Below are 25,082 nucleotides of genomic sequence, written 5' to 3'. Positions count from 1 at the left end.
AATTGTCACGGACCGTGGAACCAACTTCATGTCCAACTTTCTGAAGCAAGTCTGTGAAACCCTAAAAATTGATCATTTAAAGACAGCGGTATATCACCCACAGACCGATGGTCTGGTGGAACGTTATAACCAAACAATCAAACAAATGTTACGGAAGACAACCTCGCCAGAGAACAAAGACTGGGACAGAATGCTACCCTGGATATTGATGTCCCTGAGGAACACTCCTCAGTCGTCAACAGGCTTTTCACCCTTCGAACTGTTGTTCGGGAGACCGGTAAGGACTCTATTAGATGTGTTGAAGGAAAACTGGGAAGAGCAGTCGGATAATGAGGTATCGTTGACTGAATATGCCTCCCAATTACGGGAGAGAATAGAGAAACTACAGGCTATAGCTAGCAATAACCTACTCCAAGCTCAGATAAACCAAGAACGGTATTACAATCAAAAGGCCCAGCTACGTACCTTTAAAACAGGAGATCAGGTCTTGGTACTACTACCCACTTCGGATAATAAGATGTTGGCTACCTGGAAGGGGCCTTTTGAGATACAAGAAGTGTTAGGGCCATTAACCTACAAATTGAAACAACCTGGCACTAGACTGTCGTGTCAAACATATCATATGTCAATTTACTAAAAAAATGGATACCACCGATTCAACCTATAGCTATGATTTTTAGTGAATCCTCATCGGAAGAACATTTTCCCCAGCTTAAAGAAAGAATAGGAGTTGAAAGTTTGAATATCAATCCTGAACTGAAACCTACCGAAAAGTCGGAGCTGTCCCATCTCTTACAAGAGTTTGCAGAAATCTTTTCTTCTCTTCCAGGGAGAACTAATCTAACGTGTCATCACATAACCACCAAACCCGGCTCTGTAGTTCGTCTCAGACCCTACCGAATTCCTGAGGCAAAGATACAGGCTATCAACCAAGAAGTGAAAGAAATGTTAGATATAGGGATCATCGAACCATCATACAGTGATTGGAGCTCTCCAGTGGTCTTAGTACCGAAGGCGGACGGCACCGTAAGATTTTGTATGGATTTCCGGAAAGTAAACGAAGTTTCTAAATTTGATGCCTACCCAATGCCACGAATAGAGGACCTCTTGAATAACCTGGGAAAGGCCAAGTTTCTCACTACCATTGACCTAACCAAAGGTTATTGGCAGATTCCTTTGTTACCATCGGACAAAGAGAAGACGGTATTTGCAACACCGACCGGATTATATCAATTCACAGTACTACCCTTTGGCTTACATGGGGCTCCGGCAACATTTCAGAGGCTGATGAACCATCTAGTAAAAGGTCATGAAAATTATGTCGGAGCATATCTGGATGACATCATCATTTACAGTCAGAGCTGGGAGGAGCATCTAACCCATCTACGGAAGATGTTTGAGACTCTGAGAGGGGCCGGATTGCACATAAACCCCAAGAAGACTCATGTGGCAACCTTTCATACGAAATATCTGGGGTATTATGTGGGTCAAGGGATGATAAAGCCACAAGAGGAAAAAGTGAAGGCCATAAAGCAATTAAAATTCCCTGAAACACCGAAGCAAGTAAGGGCCTTTCTGGGGTTTGTGGGGTACTACAGAAGGTTTATTCCGCATTTTTCCACGTTGGCTTCTCCTTTAACGGACCTATTAAAAAAAACCACTGGGAATAGAAAAGCGTGGAAAACGGATGAAACCATGAGGGCCTTCAATGGCTTAAAAGAAGCTCTAACTAATCAGGCGGTTTTACACTGTCCTGATTTTAGTGCACCATTTGTTCTACAAACGGATGCTTCAGGTACAGGATTGGGGGCCGTTCTTTACCAAAATGAAGGGGGAAGAGAAAGGCCTGTCCTATTCATAAGCAGGAAGTTACTACCTCATGAACTAAGCTACCCAACCATCGAGAAGGAATGTCTGGCAGTCAAGTGGGCCATTGAAACACTTAGGTATTACCTACTTGGTCGAGAGTTTACACTGGTAACGGACCATGCACCGTTAGTTTGGTTATCCCGAAACAAAGACTCGAACCAGAGAGTATTGAGGTGGTTCCTTTCCCTTCAGCCCTTCTCATTTAAAACTGTTCACCAACCGGGGAAGATGCTTTCACGGGCTGATTTCTTGTCCAGAGCAGAAACCCTTCCCGAGCGTAAGGGCTTAGTAGAGGGGGTGTGACGGAGTGAGACATTACAGAATAAAGTAGTAGTAATACATAGACATTAGTCATTCAGGAAGACCAGGAAGCCACAGAGATGTATGGACTTTCCTCTAATGTTTATACTCTGTTTTGGGTTGCCTAGGAAACGCCTCGTGAGGAGGTGAATGCGGAGGACGAGGTGTTGACGTGGGCTGACTGAGGAGAAAAAGACGTCGGTTAAAAGGTCGTCGACGGATGGAAGGGAAGAGAAGAGATGGAGAAAAGAAAAGTGTAAATGAAATTGACGAGGCGATTCCCAGCGAGCGGCACAGACGTTACTGCGCGGCATTAAAAGCCGGCTGACAACAGAAGGTGAAATTGACGAGGCGATTATCCGAGGGCTGCAGAGACGTTGCTTCGCGGCTCTCAAAGCTGGCTGACAACGAATGGGGAAACTGACGAAGTGATTCCCGAGGAGCCGAGACAAAGTAGCTGCAGGCTGCCGGGTCTTAGATTCCCAATTTCCAAGATACAAAGCTGCTGGAGGTGAGTGAGAGAGAAGGACGGAGAGAGGGAATGCTGTGTGTTCAACGTGAAGGAGAGAGAGGATTCGGGCGTCTGTTGCCGCAGGATGGCTGTTAAAGTTAGCGCCGTTGCGCATTTAGTGAAGATCTCACGGATGTCGAGTGAGATCTCCAAAGTAGATTGAAGCTAAGAAATAAGCGCCGTTGCGCCAGCATTAATTTTAAAAGGTTAAAGAGACAGTGCGACAGTGAAGGGGAGATACAGACTGAACGAAAGGTTGCACATGTCCTACCCAACGTTACGGAGAGAAGGCGAAGTCAAGCAGGGCCAAGTAAAGAGCGAGAGAGCTACTGCTCAGAAAGAGAGCGAGAGAGAGAGAGGAAATGTAGAGAGCGCTGTAAGAGGCAATAGCATCCATACCTGAAGTCCAAGTTCTGACAAGAGAAAGTAATGAAAGAGCTAAAGAGCTACTCCCAAACTGTTCAGCTTCAGGGCTAGTACAAGAAGATATCAGTAAAAGAGTACATGTAAAGGGACATTACAAAATACTTTCACTGGCAGCAACTAAGAGACCTATGCCAACCAGAGTTCCGAATCCACAAGGGAGTTGAGAAAGAGTACGGAGGAAGAGACAGTGGCAGTTCACTGAGAGAAGGCATTAAGAAACAAGAAGAAAGAGAATTGAAAAAGAGAGACATTAAGTCATAGTCTTAAAGAGTTCAAAGGAAAAGAAGTGGGAAACATACATCCACAGACTCTTACCTGAATTTAAAGTGGCCACTTGTTCCTGCTGAAGTGCATTCCGTTCAAGAAAAGACGTATCCTTTTCAATCTATAAAAGAGAGAAAGAAATCGTTTGAAAAAAATAAAAGAAAGGATTACCGTTCTAATCCACAACCTACGTATTGGCTCTGAGTCTCATCCATGTTTTAAAACAATAGTGTGACAGTGACACAATGAAACCAAGGGCCACTTTATGTACCATTGTCAAACATTTATACACTGCACACAAGCTCTTAGGCACCAGGATTTTGTCAAGTGACCGATGACACCTAGATGGGATGTTAACAGAGATAACGGCTGAAAAAAACATGGTAAACCTTCACTTCAAATTGCTTTCAACCAAATTAAACTGCTTCCCCTGTGTCCAATCCAATATTGTGGTTAAAGAAGCAGAAGAGCTGTGGACAGGCCTTGAGCTTCTCCTGTTTGGTGATATCCTTGAAGTTAACGGCTACATAACATGCATGCTGCTAAACGGCTTGTACTGCCATAAAGTAAGTGACTAGTAACAAAGGCCAAAGCTTGGCGGTGCTGTGAAATAAAACAATCAATATTCAGCCCATGATGTCTGCAAAATAATATCTATTACTGTCACACGTTCCTATTTGGTGGATTTTCTGCTTGGATGGGCTGGTTATTGTACCACAATTTTCAGTATTCGATGATTCCGAATTCTCTGCACCCTTACTTACAGGTCAGTACATTGCCTTATCTGTTCACACAACCATGATTGCTATTTATAGTCATTTTCCACCCTGCGAGCATCTTAAATTGGGCACTTTTATTATTGTGTATAATTCCAGAAAGACATTTCCTTGTTTGGCTGCACAAATGCCTCACCACCATTTAAGAACACACTGTGAAAAATTGGATTCTGCTTTTAAGGAGAACAAGGATGAGTAGGGGTTAAATGGCCTACTCCACACGCTTATACGAACCACAACACAACGCAATGTTAAAGGCAAAACAGGATCAATCAAGAGATATACCTTCTTCATCTTTTGTGATAACAAGGGACAAGGAAATGCTATTCTCTCAAGAGGGATGTGAAGGTGAATCAGTAGTGAGCCAAACACAATATCGCAGTCCAAAATAAAGGGCATGTCCAATCAAGGTGCTATAAAAATATGAACACTAAATACACCATCTGCAAGTAGAACTAAAAGAGATTAGTATGCAAAAATACACCCCCAAATGAAAGAACAGAGAAGATGCAGCAAACTGGAGAAAGTAGCACTGAGTGTAGCTGCAGGGGTGGTAGGTAAGGTACTAGCATAGAAAGGATATTGGGTTGAACACGAGCGATCAGGACCTAAGCCAGTCTCTAGGGTCCAAGTGGATCATGGGGTGGTTCAGTGTAACAGCACCTCGATTGAGTTGTTGGTGGGATGACTTATCTGCCCAGATGTTGGATGATGCAAGCTGATCAGGTTCAGTTCGGGCACATAGGAGTTTGGAGGCCGTGGCAAGTGGGTTTCGATGGGGTGAATGTGGGTGCTCAAATTATGGCAGTGGTGGTCCAAATGATGCAGATCGGGGTGGTCCCAGGGACGGTTCACAGTTGGCCAGTATGAGTAGGACTTTTGCCGCTGGAAGAGGTTGACGAGTGACGTTCCAGCAGTTTGAGTACGAGGGTGACGGTCGTCAAAGTGGTGATCAAGTGTGCGTCGAGATGCTATCAATGAGGCAGTGATTTGCGGGTTAGCCGGGCTGAAGTGCGATTGTAACCGCCGGTTAGAGTGGCAAGTGACCCTCCAGAGATTCAATTTGGGTTCTGGCATAGAGCAGTTTCTCTGGGCCTAGCAGGTGAAGTGCTTCGCTATGACACAATGTAGTGTTCAGCTGTTTTAGATGCAGTGCAATCGTTCGGCTGGTTGGGATGCAGGGTACATGAAACAACCAGTTTGAGATAGAACAGGGAGCTGTGGCTGGTCTGGCCCTCTGGTTTCTGTGTGGCCTTCTCAAAGGACTTGAGGACAGGATACTCCAGTTCAGGGTCTGCTCTTCTGGCTCAGAAGATTTGGTTGGTCCTGGCCCCCAGCACTAGTCAGTCTTGCGAATGGTTAGGGGACATAACTTCCTTCTGTCTTGGATGGCTCATGCTTCATCTCAGACTGAGGGCTTTGGACAGTGCAACTGTCCCAAGGGAAGTCCAGGTATTTGTCTAAAGCTAGCCTGTTTTAGTGGACCAAACTCTGCTCCTGGATGGAGTGGACTTTTCCTCGGTAACGCCACACCAAAGTGCTTTGCTCCCGAGGAAGTGGAGGAGACAGGAAAGGGAAAGACAGACATCGAAAAACCGGATGGTGGAATGCTTCTTCCAGTGTCCAGAACACTCCTGCCTAGCCTACTCCAGCCCCTGACAAATGCCATTAGATGTGCAGCAACCTAGTGTGATGCTACTCCTCCTGAATGACTCTGCTTCTTTGATACCTGGGCCCAGGACAACTGCCTGCTGTGCAGCTGTCTCCTGGGGAGGGTATTACCGGCTTCCCAAAGAGAGTCAGACAGTGTGGGTCCTCTGGGTTTCTGCCCTGCCATGTGGCAATTGGTTCATCTGACTAGAATACACATTCCCTTCCACAGCAGAGTTTGTTTATTTGTTTAGTATTTATTATGCGCACCGGACCCTAGGATATAACGGCACAGGAGGTAAGAAAACGTACAGCTTAGTGCAAGGTTACAGGTTACAGAATGTCATTCATGCGAGAGGATTAAACAATCCAACAATTTAGTAAAGTGAACAGTATGGGGATGGCAGTTGTAACAGGAACATAAGTAAATGCAGGTGGGAACAGATTTGTACATTCATTTATCATTTGTCGCTATTAACCAACTGATCAGATTTTGCCTGAATTTGGTGAATGATTGTTCCGTTCTCAATGTGGAGGGTAACTTGTTCCACAATGCTTTGACTGGGAAACTGGTTCCTCCTATGGTGGAGAGTTTGAATCGGGGTACCTGAAGGCGATTAGTGTTTGCTATTCTCGTTTGTCTAGTAGTTGTTGTTCTAGAGAATCTGTCTGCTAGGTATTGTGGGGCTTTGTTGTTTAGACGTTTGTATGTGAGGGATGCAGTTTTAAGTCTAATATTCTCATAGGTGGAAAGCCATTTGTGTTTCCTTTTTGTTTCAGAGATATGTTCTCTCTTAGGAATGTTCAATGCTGCTCGAAGAGCATTGTTTTGCTGTATCTGAATTTTGTTGATAATGGATTTAGTCACTCCAATGCATAGGGCATTGCAGCAGTCTAGCTTAGAGATGATCAAGGCTCTGGCTAAGGTTAAGCAACTGTTCTCGGATAAGAATTGTTTGCCAGCTCTAATTAGTTTACATGTATGGGCTGTTGATGAGGCTAAGGTATTTACCTGTTTGATGAATGCTAGGGTGGAGTCTAGGTATATACCTAGCGTTTTTACTTCCTTAGCTACTTGGATGCAGTTCTCATCAATAATGAAGGAAGAGTAGTTTGTGCTTAGTTTGTTGAGGAGGGGTGTGGTGCCAAAGATAAGAAGCTCTGTTTTATCATCGTTCAGGCATAGGCCATGGGTGGCCATCCATGCCTGAATGATGCTGTAGATTCTGTTCACCATTGCTAGGTCCTCATCATAGTCCCCAGTAAGTGGGAAGAGGATCTGGGTATTATCTGCATAGTTGGTGTAGGTGATACCCAGATGGTCCAAGTCATCAAACAAAAGCTTAGTGAAGATGTTATATAACGTTGGTGAAACACATGAACCCTGTGGTACACCACAAGCGATGGGGATAGGGTCCACAGATGCCGTTGGTGAGAAGACCCTCATGGTGCAGTCACTAAGGAATGATTGAATCTTGCCTCACTGGAGAAGTGTGCTGCTATATCCAAGTGGTTGCATAGAACTTTGTGATCCACTAGGTCGAATGCTGCAGATAGGTCTAATAGGAGGAGTAGTGCAGGTTTTCCAATGTCTCATAATTTATCTATTTGGGCTTTAAGTGCATTTTCGGTGTCAGGTAAGGGATGGAAGCCAGATTAACGCAAGCCTAATAGCTGGTTTTTTAGGTGGCGGGTGAACCAATTGTTTAGATGACTATGTGGTTTGCTGTTTCTGAGTTTTGAAGGGGCAATATTATCAAGGGTTTTGATCATGATTTTGTTGTATTCTTCAACTAGGTAGTTAGGATCTGAGTTGTCAGGTAATGCGTTTAGAGTAGGCAAGATACCAGGGAGTAGTTTGTCTACTGTCATGCTTTTTTAAAAATTTCTGGTAAGTACGGGTGGTGCAGTTGTTGTAGATTAGGAATTTTTGTTTCTAATGTAAATGATATCAAGTGGTGGTCTGTCCAAATTTGAGGTGAAATAGTGAGGGTAGAAATGTTGCAGTTATGGTCGGCAACCCAATCTAGGATTCTCCCTTTGATGTGAGCAGGCTCATTCACTCTTTGGGAAAAGCCAATTTCTGTCAGAATGTTAGATGCTGCCGTAGCTTGCGGGTCATTAATGTTATTAAAGCCTATATTGAGGTTACCAAGCAGGAATGTTTTGGGTAGTGTCTTTTAGGCTTTCTGAGAGAATTGTGGATAGGTCTCATATGAAGGTCTTGATGGGACCACGAGGTCTGTATATCAAGTGGATATTCAGAGTTTTTGAATTGGCTCTAGTTATTTTAGTAGACATTATTCTGCAGGATTCAGCGACAGGTGAAGGAGATAGTTTCATGCCAAACTTAGTTTTGGCAATAATGGCTAGGCCGCCACCTCGAGCTTCACATCTATCCATTCTAAGGATGGTATAGTTGTTCGGAACGGCTAGGGACAGTGCTGGGCCTGATGCCTCATGGAACCATGATTCAGTAATGGCTAGGAAGTCGTAGTCTTCAGTGGAGATAACTTCAGATATATCTATAGCATGGGCGACTACTGATCTGGCATTTATTAAGGCGCCTTTGAGTTTAGGTGTAGTTTCGATTGGAGGAAGTGAGGTGGTACTTATTGGGACTGTAGGGACTCATAGGTGCTGACACATGTGCAACACCAATTGTGATCATGATCATAAGTAGTGCCATGGTAGCCATGATCCTAAGTGACGCCATGCACTAATCCTAAACTCAGGGATAGCTTATTCTTAGAGATTACCCTGCCACCGTTATGGGGTACTTATGATCATCACACGTTTGGTAGAGGGGGCATATCTTAAATGCTGCCTCTGTGCTGCAGTGACTTTGCTGTCGCAATGGTTGAGAGGGAATTTTGTGGCCTTTGAACCTGCTCTGCACCACAAGCAGAGCTAGTGCTGTGGATCAGGCTACTGATGCAGCAAGAAACAAGTACACAATGCTTCTGGCATAGAGTTGCGACAGAGGAGGGTCTGGATAGCAGAGTACCCCTTTGGAGAAGGAATAACCTGCATCATTGTATGCACTAATTAAAATAGAGAAACAGGGATTTGCACCCTTTTAAATGTGTATCCTTACACACACACACACGCCCAGTATTGAAGTAAAAAATGCCATGCCTCGATAAATGTACAGTCTGCCTGCCCACTTGCCCTATAAACCGCCACCCCAAACACTCCTCCATGTAATAACATTCATCAAGTTGACTTTACCCAGAAATGTCAGTAAAACATGTAAGAAAACATCCATGTTTCAAAGTCCCCTGCCCGGGCCACAAGCTTGCACACATACATTCATGTCCAGTCACCCACCAGTCACCCGCCCAGTGGCAGCCATTGAATTTTCCAATTGAAGTGGCATAAAGCTTTCCCACAAATATACCCGAGTGACCAGCATAGCGAAGAAGCCCAAATCATCCAAAGGGGATTCGTGGTGTGTCCCTCCCCAATCCCCACGATAGATGTTCGAATAATGGGTTAAAATGGTGCATTATACAGCATGCTTTCTGAGACAAATTGGCTAAAAGCCAGCAAGTTTGCAATAGTTTTTGTAGGATAACACCAATCCAAAAATAACATGAAAGTTATCAACAGTGAACAGGAATATTCATGTTTTAATTAATCTAATGCTTTGCTATTAAAAATGTCATGCCATAATAAGGAAACATGTCTAAACGGGCTGCACAATGTAGGCCAGTCTAGAAATGTAATAAATGTATTACAGTGAAACATGCTATGCCACAGTCGGGCATACCTAGACTGATTGCATAAAATGCAGTCCATGCATTTAATAACACTTATGCTTATGTTCTCACAGATTCCCAGACAAATATAATATGCCACAGTAAGAAATGGCTATACTAATTGCATGCTAGTCTAGATAGGTAATTACACACGTCAATGTTGTTTTATCAGAAAAGCCCAGTAAAAAAAAAAGTCAAACCACTGTAAAAAAAATGGCTAAATGACTGCACCATAATTCTAGTCTGGCCACGTAAAAACACTTATGATGCTTCCTTGGATATTAGATGCCCAAGAAAATATCCCATTCCACAGTACAAAATGGCTGGGCTGGCTGTACCCAAATACCAGTCTAGACAGCTACACTTATCATGCTTACTTTATTATAGAAAACCAGTAAACAAATAATAATGAATACCACAGTAAGAAATGATTGGATTGGCTCACCAAAATGCCAATCTAGCCACTAATAACACATAACATGCCTACTTTTTCAAGGATGTCCATTACGATTTAGTGCACCAACCCCTAGCCCATAATTGCCTCCATGTCCCTCTTCCTTGTCCCAGTACTTATATGAGGCGCCTTGCAGATCATCAGGAGCATGGAACTCGGTACACATGCTGAGTGATTCCTCTGAAGAATATGTTTTCAATGTATTGAAGTATGAGATACATGTAATAGAACAAAACTAATGTCATTATAAGAAACATAACTGGCCTGGCACCTGGATACCAGGGAATCAATTAACAAGTAAATAAAAAGAAGGCACATCAAATTATAAACCAACGATATTAATCCAGGGATCATACTAGTTTCACAATGTATTTAAAGAATGGGGCGATCATTTGTGATGAAGGCCCTTAGCTGGCTGTGAGGACTACTGAGAGACTGCCTCAAGGGGCCGGAAAGTGCCCAGAGCCAGTGAATGATCGGCCCGAGGGGTGGATCCCCGGTGACTCGCCTGCAGTCCCTGTCACATCGCTGGATCCTTTGAAATTGCTTCAGCCCAGGCCATTTCATTTTGGAAGCCTTACCCCTTCCCAAATACCTGCAGGGTTATGATAAGCCACCTGCAGCCCTTTCTAAACAGACCTTCAACTCCAGTGGAGGGAGCAATCCCCTGTACCTTTAAGGGGGAATATTTCACTTCACTGGACAATGCACCTGTACACTAACAGTGTTAAAATTTCGTCTGGATTTTAGGTTAGTCAATTCCCTACTTAAAAGAAAACATGAGGAACCAAAGTGTCTTGCTGAAGGAGGTAGGCTGCAAGTCAGCCGCTTTCTGGCCAGGAATTGTATCACAGTGAATCTGAAGGTATAGAACTTAGTCTATCAGCAGCGAGTTTCTCTGCCAGATATCCAGTGTATCCGGTTTCCAGGATACACAGATCATGCAGAAACAGAAGAGAAAGGAAGGCTGGCACAGTCTGTTTACAATGTCTAATGTATATGCTGGGGAAAGTAATGGCCAACAAGATGGGGGTCAGGCCAGATCTCCAGTTTACCTTTGAGTTGGCCCCTAGTTGTGTATCTTCTGGTCCTTCTTCACCTGAGGTATTCGCTATTTTATATATATATATATATATATATGATTCTGTAGCTATTTTTCCATCGTGCAGCAGAATGCTGAAACCCTTAGACCCTGCAACGGAAGCACCTTGGAGCTAATAACACAATTTCCGACTTTACTGTTAGGTGGACGTGGTCCTTAATAGGCTGCTTCAAGCATCGCCTGACTTCATCCTCCTCCCAGTATCTGCGAACACTAGACACCATTGTGGACATTAGCATGTGACTAGAACCCAACGGAAGCAATGAACTAAACCCTCCCATAATGTCAATCGCTAAGCACTCCTACGCAGCTCTAGGAGTGAGATATACTTAACTTTATCCATCCTCTGAGTTCTTGTGATGTGGGGCAGTGCATAAAAGGCATCAGACCAGATGTTTGGTCTGGCACTCGTGAACCTCACAGCATTGAACACCTGAAGGAACCAATAACTGTCAAGGGTCTGTCCGCTTATTGACACCACACATGTTCTGTCATACAACGGTTGTGGTTGGTAAACCCATCTGGTAAGAAGCTTTAATGAACCAGAAACCATTACCATGACTCTTACTTGCCATTTTAAGGATACATTTTGTCAGCCACGAAAAATCCACTACACCTCTTGAATGACCTTTAAGATGTTCAGTGAGCCATACCAATAGGAATGTCTGTAGTTGTATGTAGCTAAGCGGAGGAGGAGCCCTTGGATTTTAGGAAGGTACATTCCTAGTCCGGGGACATGTCTGTGGGATCCCTTACAGATAAGTCCTGCCAAGACCAGCCGCCAAAATAATACTGTTTTACCATAGGTCACGTGACCTGCGGTTGCCAGTTTTCAAGGGTATATCTATCCCCATTACTGGGAAGAATGCCACTCCTTCGCAACCTCGTCTGTCCAGTGAAACTCTACACTGGGTAGGTCATCACTGGACTACAGGAGAACGGAAAAGGTTAACTTTTCGGATGCAAGGCTGAAGACTTAAAGTAAAAACACACTGATGGTCAGACGCCAACTCTGGTCATATCCCCGATTTAAACAAGGAGCTAGACAATAAACGCAAGAAAGGTTATTGTAATTGCATGAATATATGGCTATCATTCAATACATTGTGATATAGTGGCTTATGGAGACCAACAGTAAGTAGCATAATAAGGGAACATCTACAAGAGGGAAGTTTTGTTTTGATTCGGATGACAGTAATGGTGGGAGTTGTGTTTAATGTCAATATGATTTCACACCATTTATTCTGCCCTTGGTATTCATTGAACCAACTAATGCATTCTGAGAGGTTTAAATTGATTCCATTTTGTGCGCCAGTTGTCTTTCTAGAAGTGCTTTCTTGGGTTACTTGGGGATTCTTTTCTGGTAGTTCCATTTTCGTAACCTGCATCATCTGCCACAAATGACCCCTTTGTGCTGACGATCCTACTGATGGATGGTTGCAACACCCACTCTGGAAGAGCCATGTCTTGATGATTTCTTAGATTTTAATCTATAGGGGAAGCTTATTCAAAGGAATGGCCCCTATCACTACTGTCTAGCACCGCTGCAAGGCCCAAACATGGAGCGCCCCAAGTGGGGATTGTAGACCTCGCAACAGTAAACGTTTTAGGATCCATTTAATAAAAAGCATTGGCCCACTCGCATAATAAGTGTGACAGTCCATAATAGTTTGAACACGATTAGATTCTCAGTGAAAACCATGCACTCTTGCATTAGTGTGTTCATCGGCAGACAGGTAGAAGCACCCAGATGAGTCCATTCGGGACTGTACCAGAGGTTGATGGTTATAGTGCATTGACGCAAGGAAGTTGGGGATGAGAGGTCCAGGGGCCTGCTATAAAATGTCAAAATGGAGGTGGTGTATGGTCTATTCTGCAGGTCTTCCCTCTCCTTTGTGACCGCTGCACTGATATAGATGCACCCTAGAAGGGGTGATATATTCATCCTTGACCAGAGGTTCTCCGTCACACATTTTCCCCGACCACAATTGTGCCCTGTAAGAAACCTGAGGTGTCTCCCTATGTAGACCCGGGAGGTTGGGGGGGGGTCTGTCATCCAGTTGGCCAGGACACGGCTATTGCTTTTGGATCCAGTTCTTGGGGGTGGACCAGTGCGGGAGGATCACCTGGATGTCTGGTCCTCTGGGAGTGGGACACCGACGGCTGAGATGTGGTATCCCCCTTCCTTAACCCCTTTTCTTCCCTATTTTACCACATAGGATATTCTAAAACACTGCACTTTTGAATACTGAACAACCAAAACTCAGCAACATTGTAATTTTAAGAAACCAAGTAACTGTAAAATTAAGTATGTGATTTTATGGGAAGTCCAACAACCCGGTGTGGCAACATTGGTAAAAGCTAATGCCAATAACCGAAACCAAGAAAATCTAAAACATAAGCAAAACAAGTCCAACAAATATTGCTAAAGGCGAAAGTGGAGTAATGGAAGACCCTTGGTTTGAAATTTAGTTAATCATGTTTGATGAACCATATAACAGCAGCTAATATAAAGACACATTGCCAAAGCCAAGAAAGTAGCAGAACAAGCCTGTACACTTGTCCATAATTTGTTACTGGTAGAGTGGGGAAACAAAAAAAGAGGCTGCCCTTCTGGAAAAATGTTATTCAGAGAGCATCATTTACAGTGGAATCCTAAAGAGCACAAAGGTGAATTTTGTCTCCTTGAAAAGTGGATAAATGTTTAATGCTGCTGAAACTAAGAGCATTGTGAAGTTGTTGTTGCCACTTAAATAGGTTCTGTGTATGAAGAGCTGTTCGGGCAGGGCAGTATACCTGAATGGCAAACCCTTGAAGTAGTAGGCATGGCATGGGAGTAGACCAGGTAACATTTGACGAAGTGCTAAACTGTGGTTCCGACAATCCTTATATTATTTATGGTGCTGAAAGTAGAATTGTATAATCCTGCTTTGGAGGAGCTACATTTATTGAAAAGCATTCAGTTGTGACAAAGCATCCTGACGAATACAATTTGTGTTATCTTGTGGAGAAAATTATGTTGAAATTTAATCTTACGTAAAGAAGAGAAAGAACATTCTGTTTTGAAGTGTTGGAACTTTTTATTGTCCCGTGGAAGTTACAAAGAACTGTGTTGGAACTTTGTTACTGACCAAACCCTACTTATTTTCTTTTGAACTGTAGAGCAGGAACCCTGGTTGAATCTGGGGATGGGGAATTCATCCAGATCATAAGCTTGAACTGTTTTCATATTACAGGTTCAATTGTGATATTATTTTTGTGTTGAAATACCATGCATTAGCTTATTGATTTGTTGAATGTATAAGTGCGATGGATTTATATCCTTGTTAGAGTGTTTTCTTTAGGCAAGGAGATCCTCATTAGGGTAGGGAAAGTGAGGCAATTATCCAACCTTTTTGATTTAATAAAGTGGCGATTTTTAAAAATACTTTACAAAGTTGTCCTCCTCACATTTCTGGCCCCTCACACCCCACACACGTTTACAATTACAAAACCAAAGGCACATACTTGCAGAGCAGACTGGTATCTGCTACTTACCTCTTACCCGAGGACTTGTATGCTGCAGCCTCGATAAAACTTCCCCATCAAAACCGAATCACCTGCCTTTTGGGTGATTTGCCCAGAATGAAAGTCAGGTGACCCTTTGAAAAAGTTTGTCTGAATTTTGTCCATGTGGCTTAAAGGGAAATCTTTTTTTCTGTAGCCCCCCTTTAGTCACGGGCAGATTTTAGAGAACATTGCCAAAGCCAGGCTAAGTCCATTTCTGGGAAGGCTGAATGAAGTGGAGTGCATTTGGATTAGTTGTAGGAGGAAGGATAAGGAGAGTTAGTGCATGGTAATGTCCCAGTCAGAAAGTGGAATTTAAGGTTGGGTTTTCTTATGCAATGCTCGGTGACACTTTTAGTCATTTGGAGTGGGTGCAAAACTTAAGTACTATCAAGGGCTAGGGGAGACAGGCGATACACCAGTCAGTGGCAGTGTCTTGAGGTGATTGGATGAGACATGTTCCATCGGGTGACACCTGTGGTGGGGATTCTAGAATCCATGAAGGCAGCTTTTCGGAGTCATGCTCACTTGATTTTGCTGGGAGAAGCAGTAGAGATTTTTTGAGCACCGAAATGAGCCAGTGACAGGCGAAGGCATGATGCTCATAGTCTTTTCACTCCTGCAGATGCACATGCTATGATCACAGGCGAATGGTCAACTGTGGGTATCGTCCAGATCTCATTTTACACCTCCATCATGAGGCTCTCTGTGGTATATGCTGTGGTAAATGAAAATGCACAGGTATCTCACTATGACAATGAACACCCACAAAGACTGGTGGAGAACTTTGCACTTTCCGTTCTGCCCAATAGCTCGGGGGCAAAAGGGGGAGGTGTGCAGATTTTAGCTACCGAAGATCAACAGAGTATTTAAACAGCAGGAAAACGTTGAAGATCCCAGGTCTCATTCTCCACCACCCCTTTCCACTGTGTAGCCAAAATGCAAGTCAAAACTGTGGCAGTACATCACAGACAATAAACAGCAACTCTGGGAACTTGCATATGCCAGAACATGGTGTGTCAAGGGAAGGCTTGGGTACCACATATTTGCAATCTCATATTTGGCCGCACAGTCAAAATATCTGAGGTTCATTCCGTATGCTGTGAGACAACTAGCATACCTTAATCAGTCCACATAGTTGCCCCTCAAAATACTTCAACTTCCCTGGCTTTTCCCTCCTACCTAGCCCAGGCATCTTTGATGTGCATTCGTAATACCGCCAGGTGATCCTTACTGTCTATTGTTCTTCCTAGGGATAATGGTTTTCTCCCTGAGACAATGACTGCCTAACTCCATAGGGGTCTTCCAACTTTCCCTGCCTAGCCCGGCTTAGTTATCTAGTAAAGTTAGGGATGTTGCCTCCTTTCACCGCACAGTCTCACATGTTCCGCTACTATACTGTGTCCCAGATATTCCCCTCGCCACGCTGCTATCGCTCCGATGTTACACTCTATCTTCCTGCCTCCACCCTTTGATATTACTTGTCTTCCTGCTTCTCAATTCCTCCACTCACTGCTACCACTAACTGCTATTACCCCGCAACTATGCTCGCCTCTGTCATTTTCTCCTCTGTCATTTTTACTACTCTGTCTCGTTGCCACTACTACTAATATCTCTTCTCTCTTTCTGCTACTCTTTCTCTCTACTACTACCACTGCTTTGCTTTTACTACTATCGCTCTACAACTACTGCCACTTCTCTCGTTCTACTCTCACTGCCACACTCTATTACTGCAACTACCGCTTCCTCCTACCACTCACCACTACATCTGCCTGTCACCAGTTACTATTCCCTCCTCTTACTCTTAGCCTACTCCTAGTACACTCACTCCTTACTACTACACACAAACACTGCACAGACCCCTCTCGCCAGTAACCCCCATGCTCCGTCCATGCTCTCCTCCTCTGGTCTCTTGGATGCCCTCCACCTCCTGTCCTCACTCAACTAACCTGACTACATTCAGGCTCTCTATAGTGGTAAGTGAATCACCGGAAGTCAGGATCTGGCCAGACTAGAGCAGCAGAAACCAGGAAACAAGCATTCTTGATCGGTACAGCAAGTCTGTTAGACCTCATTTCCATCAACATGTGAATCACTCTGACCATCATGTAGCTAAGCCTAGAAATGAATATGTTTGGTTATTCTCCCATCAGAACCACTCTGAATCCATTCACCCAGCTGGACTCACCTTGCGCAGTCTTAGATTGAGTCGGCGGTCCGATCGGCTGTAGGCTGGCATAAACCTCCCAAGCCGCGTGGGTGTAACTGCAATCAGCACTGAATTGGAAGCAGCCTCTCCAGCTGGGTTGGATGTCGAGGGCTGGAATGGATACATTGCCGTCATCTCCTGGTGCACCTTTGGCTTGGCTTCTCGTAACCAATGATGTGCTTGTTGCTCCTATTCCAAGTGCATTGAAGGGATTTCAGAACAGAGACCCATTATCATGGCCACACACTCGGCTTTAGGAAATTGATTGTCATGGTACAAGATGCTTAAACAATGTTTTTCATTGTTGAGCAACTGGTATTTGTAATAATGTTTTCTTTGATATGTGCATGTTTTAAGCCCATTGATAAAGTGTTGTTTTGTATTCTCAGAACCCATTAAAAACAAGCCTCATTTAATGTTTTAAATTGGTACTTTGGAGTCAACACTGCACAAGAAGAGCAGTGGGAAACGCAATCGGATGCAAAACATTCAGTGTATAAATTGGCTCTATGAACTGCCAGGCCAGAGGATTCTGGGCACATTTGAAATGATTAGTCATGGACGTCATGCACAACGATTGATTGCATCGCTGGCATACTTCACAACATGATTTTCGGCATGCTCGACTTCTTTCCCATTTCCTTTGAAAACACCATCTTTAAGACGCAGTCAGAAGGTGACAAAGCGTTGCAGTAGTGATTACAATTCAATCACTGATCACATGCTGCAGTACATGGCATGCAGCGGCGGGCGGAATAGCATTGTGAACATGAGAAATACGAAGTCTTGCAGCTCAGCTGTACACCTCTTCCCCCGTTTCTCCACTCTGGTTCTGTTAATTACTTGTGGGCACACTCGAGGTGCATGGTATCTGCTTACTTACCTGCAGACACCCACAATGCGAGACAAGGGCAACAAATGCACCTCCCGCCCATCTGAATACCCTTACACAATCTCAAAGGAGAAGTAGACAAGCCCCTGATTTGGACCCGAGGGTTCATCTCGAGGCTGCTTGAGTGTTAGATATGACGGGGTCAAGGAGTTGACCCTGTCAAGAGGTGATGGGGTCCTCTCTCAAATTGCGGCAGGGGGCCTACCAGGGTGTTTGCCAGAGCCAGACCTGCCCTGCAGGGGGCGAGGAGGGGGCGGAGGGTGGAGTTGGGAAGGCCTCAGTCTCTGTCACCTAAAGTTGTGCCTGGCTGAAAATGTCAAGCACTGCTGGACAGTCTTTTTCTTTTTCTCGTTCTCCCTTAGGACTACAACACAGGAATCCTGATGGGGGAGGCAGGACTGAGCAACCCAACCAGGAGAGTGCTAAACAGCTGGAGGGATGAGCACTCTGCAACACAAAGCGGCAGTCATGAAGATCCACACTGCACCCCTGAGCACTTGGAGATTGGATGCAGTTGCCATGGGCAGCCATTGCAATACTGTGGTAGACTGTTGTAATATGCACCGGCTCGTGCAGAGGCACACTGGTGGAATGTTGATGCACGTTCTGCAACCAACATTCCACAGTGGCCGTTGAGTGAGGGGAGCCGTAGCTAGAGGCTGCGGGTGAGATTGTGTCATAGACCCTTGCTGAAAGATCACATGACAGAAAACTTTAAAGACTGTATCTTGCGCCGGCTGCCATTTTCGGAACTCCAGCTCAGAAATCGCACACCGTCGAGCTTTGACAGGCTCTGTGCATGTCACAGGGCACAATGGCAACCTCTGGTGGACCTGTGTTTGAGGCAGGCCAGAGTTTTAGAGATCTTGTAAATACACATGTGCAAAGCGAAAACGGGGAAAGAACAAGCTAGTGAATGTGTGGGGTGGTTGGGGCCCAATGGGAGTAGGCGGAGCATAAAAGGGAACCGGGAAAACAGTGTGTTGTGGTTTGTTTGGATGTGGTCAAGGGAGGAGAAGTCGGGCCATGAGACCAGACAGAGGAAGGACGGGGCAGAGGAGCTTGGAGGAAGATTGAGAGCATGTACAAGGTGAGGTATTTGTTGGTGAGAGAAAGTTGTAGGTGGGTGTGAGAGTGCGTGTACAGTGGCAAAGAGGAGTGAGTGAGATTAAGTGTGAGTGTAATGACTGGAGTAAGGCTGAGTGAAGGAAGTGATTTAGAGAGTAAAAGGGGAATAACTGTGGCAGGAGGTGGGGTGGAGTGTAGTAGTCGAGACGGGAGAGTAGTAATAAACGGAAGGGAATCTGAGGGACAGACGGGTGAATAGAGGGAGAGAAAGTGGAGAATGGGAGAAAGCAAAGGGAGGAGAGTAGAAGGAATTGAAAGGAATTAGACCACATCAGAGCAAGAGCATGAGAGCAGAAGAATCTATCAAGTTGACCTGGGTGATTGGAAGGCACCAGCCCTCACTACAATTCTTATTGTAGGGACTCTAGTCAAGTTACACTTAGAAGACCCCTAATGGGATACGATAGATAGGGCAATTGCCTTTAGGCCCTTACCAGTAGCCCACCAGCTCTTGGAGAGTAGAGGTTGACAATCTCTAGTGACCACCTTGGGGCTTAGGGAAGTCTGTGCTAGGCATCGTAAAGCCTATAGGAGTCCCTCTGAAAACCCTTGTACCGTGCTCGAGAGTTGCTGTCCACTTGAGGCCATCTGTTATAAATGACTTATCATATCATATGATAGAGCAAAGGAACATATAATCACAAAAAGTAAATGTTCTCTGAGAAATGTTTAAAAGATGCTAAACCTTGTCAGTGGATGTTACGTGGTGTCTGAAATAAGGATGAACTCATGTAAACATAGCTTTGGCGGACAAAGCAGCAGAATTCCCCTTGAGCCTGTTCCCACTTGCCACAGTGCCCTCCACCAATCAGAACTAGAAGTTCAATTCCTGTTCAGAGCCACATGGGCAAAGCATTGTGGGTATGGACATTAGCCCAAATGCAAGCCTTTCGCCCCAGAAATGTCTTTCTTACATACAGTACAAAGACAAATGTTTTAATAAGTCTTAAATACTTTTGTAAAATGTTTATTTATTTTGATTGATAGCATTACTTTATTCAGGTAAAGTTTATGTCAGACTACTGAGATTGCAAATAAGGCAAGTACACATGCAGCACACATATTGTCCAGAGAAATTAGATATATCTTATTTGCCGGTAAGACAGCTCAGTGGGTTGAGTGCTCGCTGCTGTGATCTGTGTGTGATCTGCAAGTTACAGGTTTGAATCCTGACAAGGCCAAGTCAGCCTTTCACCCTTCCGATTTCGATAAATGAGTACCAACTTCGTTTGGGTGATATTCTATTTATATATGTTCTCCTCTCCGTATAGCGCTTTGGTGAAAGCCCCGTGTAAATAACACATCATTATTGCGAGTCACTCATGTGCATAATTTATGACATGTGAAACACATACTGTTGAGGAATTGTATACCTGAAGGTATTTCTAGCGTGCCCACTATTAGATTTTAAGGTGTCCAGATGTGTATAGTTCATGCTCCATTCCTAGAACCCCAATTTATACCTGAATTCTGCACATAATTCATGGTATTCTGGTGACCAATCGGGCACCTCTCATGGCCGCAAATACAGCTATATTGAACTGTTTAAACCGATCTAGGGCATGCAATTGGGATACCCTGTGCCATAACCAATATGCCCTGCCTGATTATCGCCTCCAGCAAGTTCAGCCATTTCAATTCTCTTAGAGAACTGACATCCAACCCATAGAGCAATGCAGGTACCAGCACTTGTTTATATACCATAATCGCACCTTCAAGCGTGTATCCAGATAATTGTTCTGTATAACATTTAGTCATTTTCATCAGAGATAAGGCACAGACATTCTTATCTTCTACCAAAAGATCACTCTTTATAGCTGTTTCCTCGATGACCTAACCATGGTACTTATGACAACACCCTCTCAACTGCACCAGTATCTAAGAACATCTTCCTTCTTTTGTCTCTAGACTTGCCAAAAATCATATACTTGGTCTTTTCAAAGCTAATCTGTAACCATATTTCTGCTGCATATGTGAACAGCTCCTTGTCCGCACTCCATAAACTTGCTGGCGAACAATCAATCAACTCAGCATCGTCGTCATAGGATAGCCATCTCAAGCATTGGCAGATGATTCTGGGAGGGGGTACTATTGGAAATCTCAAGCCTCTGCTGCAAATCATTCATGAACAAGTTGAACAGCATGTGGGGCATCACACACCCCTGCTTCAGACCCTCAGATGTGTAAATATCTTTTCATGGATCCCATGCTGCTCAACTGCAGCCTAACACTGGTGTCTGTATGCAGCAGCTTAATCTATACTTTTCTTAGCTTTCCTCTTGGTTACGATGGTCTCCTTTGATCGGGCTCAGACCATCTGTTCATTGCAAACATCCCTCAGGTGGGTTCTTGAGTATCATTGTAACACAGTTCATGATCTTCCCAACTCATTAGAAAACTGGGGATCCCTTTCCCTAGCTTTCTATCGGCATCCCTCTATCGGGTCCACATGTGCCTTTATTCGCTAGACCCGTTTTAGGTTCTTTTCCTACTCAATTCCAGGTCTCAGCCCCCAGTCAGGCTTCATGTACTACACTGTTCTCGGGGTAATTCCAACCACTCTATTTTTCAGGCATCCCACAGTCGGGTGGACATTTGCCTTAGCTTCTATTAACTTTCCTCAAGTTCGAATTTTAGCCACCAGTCAGGCTTTCCTTTAAATTGTGGGTCAAAGACTTTCGACTGTAAAAGGGGTTTTAGTTGACCCTTGTATGACCACTTTGACCTTTTACGACGGGCTCTCCTATGGCCCTCTGGCATTTGTAGTTTTAAAAACAGGGCACCAAGCAGACTCTTTCGATTGAGCACCCACGTGGCCCTGGACCACTCTGCTGCTGGTCTTTCCCTGCGGTTTTAACAGTTCTGCAACAGACAGTCTTTGTTCTTTAATTCATCTTATGTTGCAATTTTCAACCTTCGCTCAACATATTTCGCTTTACAGTTGGTTCTCCCTCCGACTTAATGGCTGTGATGAACCACTTGACGTTTCTTGTCGCTGGAGTCAAGGACGTTACCATGGTAGCAAGCATCGCTCCCTGCCGTGGTTATCAGTGTAGGAGGACTCTGTGCACGGTTGACATTTGCTACACCACACGCTGGCTGTCATTCCCGGTCTTAAGATTACTTTCACAGAGGCTTCACGGGTCTGTGTCAGAAAGGCCAAGGGCAGTTCTCTCATTGTCGTCCTTTCTGTTCAAGCCACCTTTCGCCTCTTGAACTGCCATCCTGGATTAGCTGACTTGTCATGCTGGCCGCCATGCTTGTAATGTGCTCTTGTGCTCCACCTTTTATCCTTGTGGGGAAGGGAAAGGGCAGTGGGGTGTGTGTGGCTATTATCAATTGCCTGACCCTTGTGGTGGGACATGTCAGGTAAATGACTCTGGTGTTAGTCTGTTGTTTTCCATGGTGTAGGAAAGTGTTCATGTCGGAAAAGGGTTGCAGGGTAGAGTTTCAGAATATCCTATGGGTAGGATGGTGAAGAGCTGTTATAAGGAAGGGGGTACCGCATCTCACCCATTGGTGTCCCACTTCCACTCACGAGGACCCCTCATCCTGGTAATCCTCTCGTAATGGTCCACCAACAGGAACTGGATCCAATAGCGATGGCTGTGCCCTGGACACCTGAATGACAGATCTGCTGGGACTAATCAGTGAGACACCTTAAGGTGTCTCACAGTGCAAATATCCATATCATTCCATACATTGGTATAATCTTACTGGCTAACATAATTCCTGGAACAAAAACTCAAACCACCCACTTCTGACATCCCATTCTTGAAATCTCCTTCCCCTCAATGACATCAACACATGCTGACCAGCAGAAAAACTCTTAGTTACGCTTTGGCAGGCAAACTTATAAAATAGCTGCATCTACAAGTTTTAACTGGATTCCGGTTGTTTTTAAGATAACACAAGGCACAGCATTGCACAAATAGGCTCTAGAACATGATCCCATTGTCCCCCAATTGGTTCCCTCTCCCACCATATCTTTTCACTTACTTCATGACAAGTCTAGTTCAAAAGAAAACTCTGCATGGTACCATTGAGATTTGTATTTTCTGGCATTACATTTTACTGCCAGAGCCTGTGCACCTGGTGTTTTGGACAAAGTATTCTTCCCATGGGAAAATTCCTTCCTCACATTTCAACCTTGGGGTTTAGAATTGAATATTATTTTGATGCTCGGTGAGCCCTTCTTGTATGCATTTCTTTTTGTGAATTGCGCTCTATTGAGTTTTGAGGCCTGGAAGCCGTTGCCAATTCTGACTCATTCTGTGGCATCCATTTTAGAGAAGATGGCTGCCCAATCATGAATGTTTTTCATGTCTAAGGAGTGCTATGTTAGTTCTTTATTTATAAAGGCATAAATTACCTAATGTCTGAATCCTTCACATGGAGTGTATATATTCTTTGTTTCTCGTGCATGTGCATTTTGTGGTTACAACATTTATTATAAGATATGATGTGGCATTCATAATGCACCTTAACACAAGTGTGACACTGTTTGAATAGCAACTAAGGGGGAGCTTTTTGACAAAGTGTGATGCAAATTGTGCATTTTAAAGACTATTTATTTAGCAACATTAGTCAAAGGTACTAGCTGCAGATTGATTTAACTCATCAAACTGGCACAAATTGGCCAGAAAAGTGGCCCACTTAGACCAAAAATAGTGGCCCCCACCAGCATTTTATGTTTATGGTTCGGCCATGGACCGATTGCCTTATAGACCAGTCCGAGTCAGCGGGATGTTCTGTCCTTGTTGGTGGACTGTAGATAAACTCACCTCAAATTCTTGCTCAACACCAGACCGTGCCAAGAGGTGCTTCTGAGCAGTGTCTTTTCCCCCCTCTGGCGACGTGTACAGGAGACATCTTTCCCTCGTTGAAGTGTCATTTAATTTGGTAAAGTGAATTCCAAAAAGGCTGTCACTATCTTCAGAGGCAGTAAAAATGGGCACATCTGGGTGTCTAGATTCTGACTGCGGGCAGCTTTCCTTAGAATGTACAATAAAAGGGACAGTGCCAGGGCATTCGGAAAGGCGATAATCTGACAATAGCCATAGAGTGCCTTATTTCCCTCTTCTAACACCTCATGGGTCTGCGTGTGGTGTACGCTCTGCCTACTACTGTTATTACTCAACTCCATAAAGTGATTCAAACAATAGTAGAATATTTTTTGGGGCAAGTTGGTTGTATAAGGTTTTGCAAAGAATAACGTCAAATAACTGAAAAAGTTTGTTTTAAAAGTGTATCCTTAAAATAGCCATTATTCCTGTTTACATAGTGCTTGCGCTTACACGTTACTTTCCTTTCCAAGTTGTCTGGTTCTGTTTTTCTATATCTCAGTTTTGGTCGCAATAGAGGATGTATAACATCCCACTGGGTCCGAGTTCAGCATATCCTTCTGTATTTTGTAATGGATTGCCAGCAGCCACAACTGGTGTCCCCCTCCCCTTACTTCTAACCCCACTGTATTTTACCCTCTACCAGCATGACTTTTACTGCAGTGAACTGTGTCCAGGCAAAGTGCTGTGAAAGAGCTGCAGTGAAATTGGAGATTTGGGGGATGAGGAGTACTGCAATAGGCAATAGTTTCCCCGTTCATAAGTCTCGATAGCTATTCTCGCAACTGTGCCACTGTCTCCGGGAGTCAGATCGGCCTCCAGTTCATTTTGTTCTGTAGTACTGTGCCACTGTCTCCGGGAGTCAGATCGGCCTCCAGTTCATTTTGTTCTGTAGTAATTGATTGCCCCTTAGCTACTGTCCTTCCAGCATTATTTTATTGGATCTTTAGTAATTATCAGTACCGCTGTGGTACTACCAGTGGAGTTTGTAACCCCTCTCCTCACCCTTCAAAACTCTTGGTTCTGTAGCAGATGTATGCACCGCTGAGCTACTGCTACTGAGGTTCAGAGCCACATTTCCCAGCAATTGGTCCCTGGTTCTTTAATAGTCTGTGCCACTGCAGATAGGGTGACCAGATTTAAAAAAACAAAAAAAAAAACGGGACAGGTGATAGAAATAGAAGTCGGACTAAAGTAAAACTTTAGTCCTGCGTCTATGTCGCTGTCTTTTTTCGGGGGAGGAGGGAGCGGGGATATGCTCACAGGCACACTCCTCTCATTGGAGGAGAGCACCTGGGAGGGGAAAGGGGGAGGAAATGGGGGCCTGAAAAGCCTTTCACGCCTCCATTC

General features: G+C 44.3%; 1 long non-coding RNA gene across 1 annotated transcript in view; it reads left to right on the top strand.

The window, feature by feature from the left end:
* LOC138510942 (uncharacterized) overlaps positions 1 to 25,082 on the top strand; it is a 1,428,892-nt gene that overhangs the window by 639,783 nt on the left and 764,027 nt on the right. The gene's annotated exons all lie outside the window — the stretch shown is intronic.

This window comes from Ambystoma mexicanum, chromosome 6p (assembly GCF_040938575.1).
Source record: "Ambystoma mexicanum isolate Mex_15411 chromosome 6p, UKY_AmexF1_1, whole genome shotgun sequence".
Lineage (NCBI taxonomy): Eukaryota > Metazoa > Chordata > Amphibia > Caudata > Ambystomatidae > Ambystoma > Ambystoma mexicanum.
This window is presented reverse-complemented; position numbering and strand designations above follow the sequence as displayed.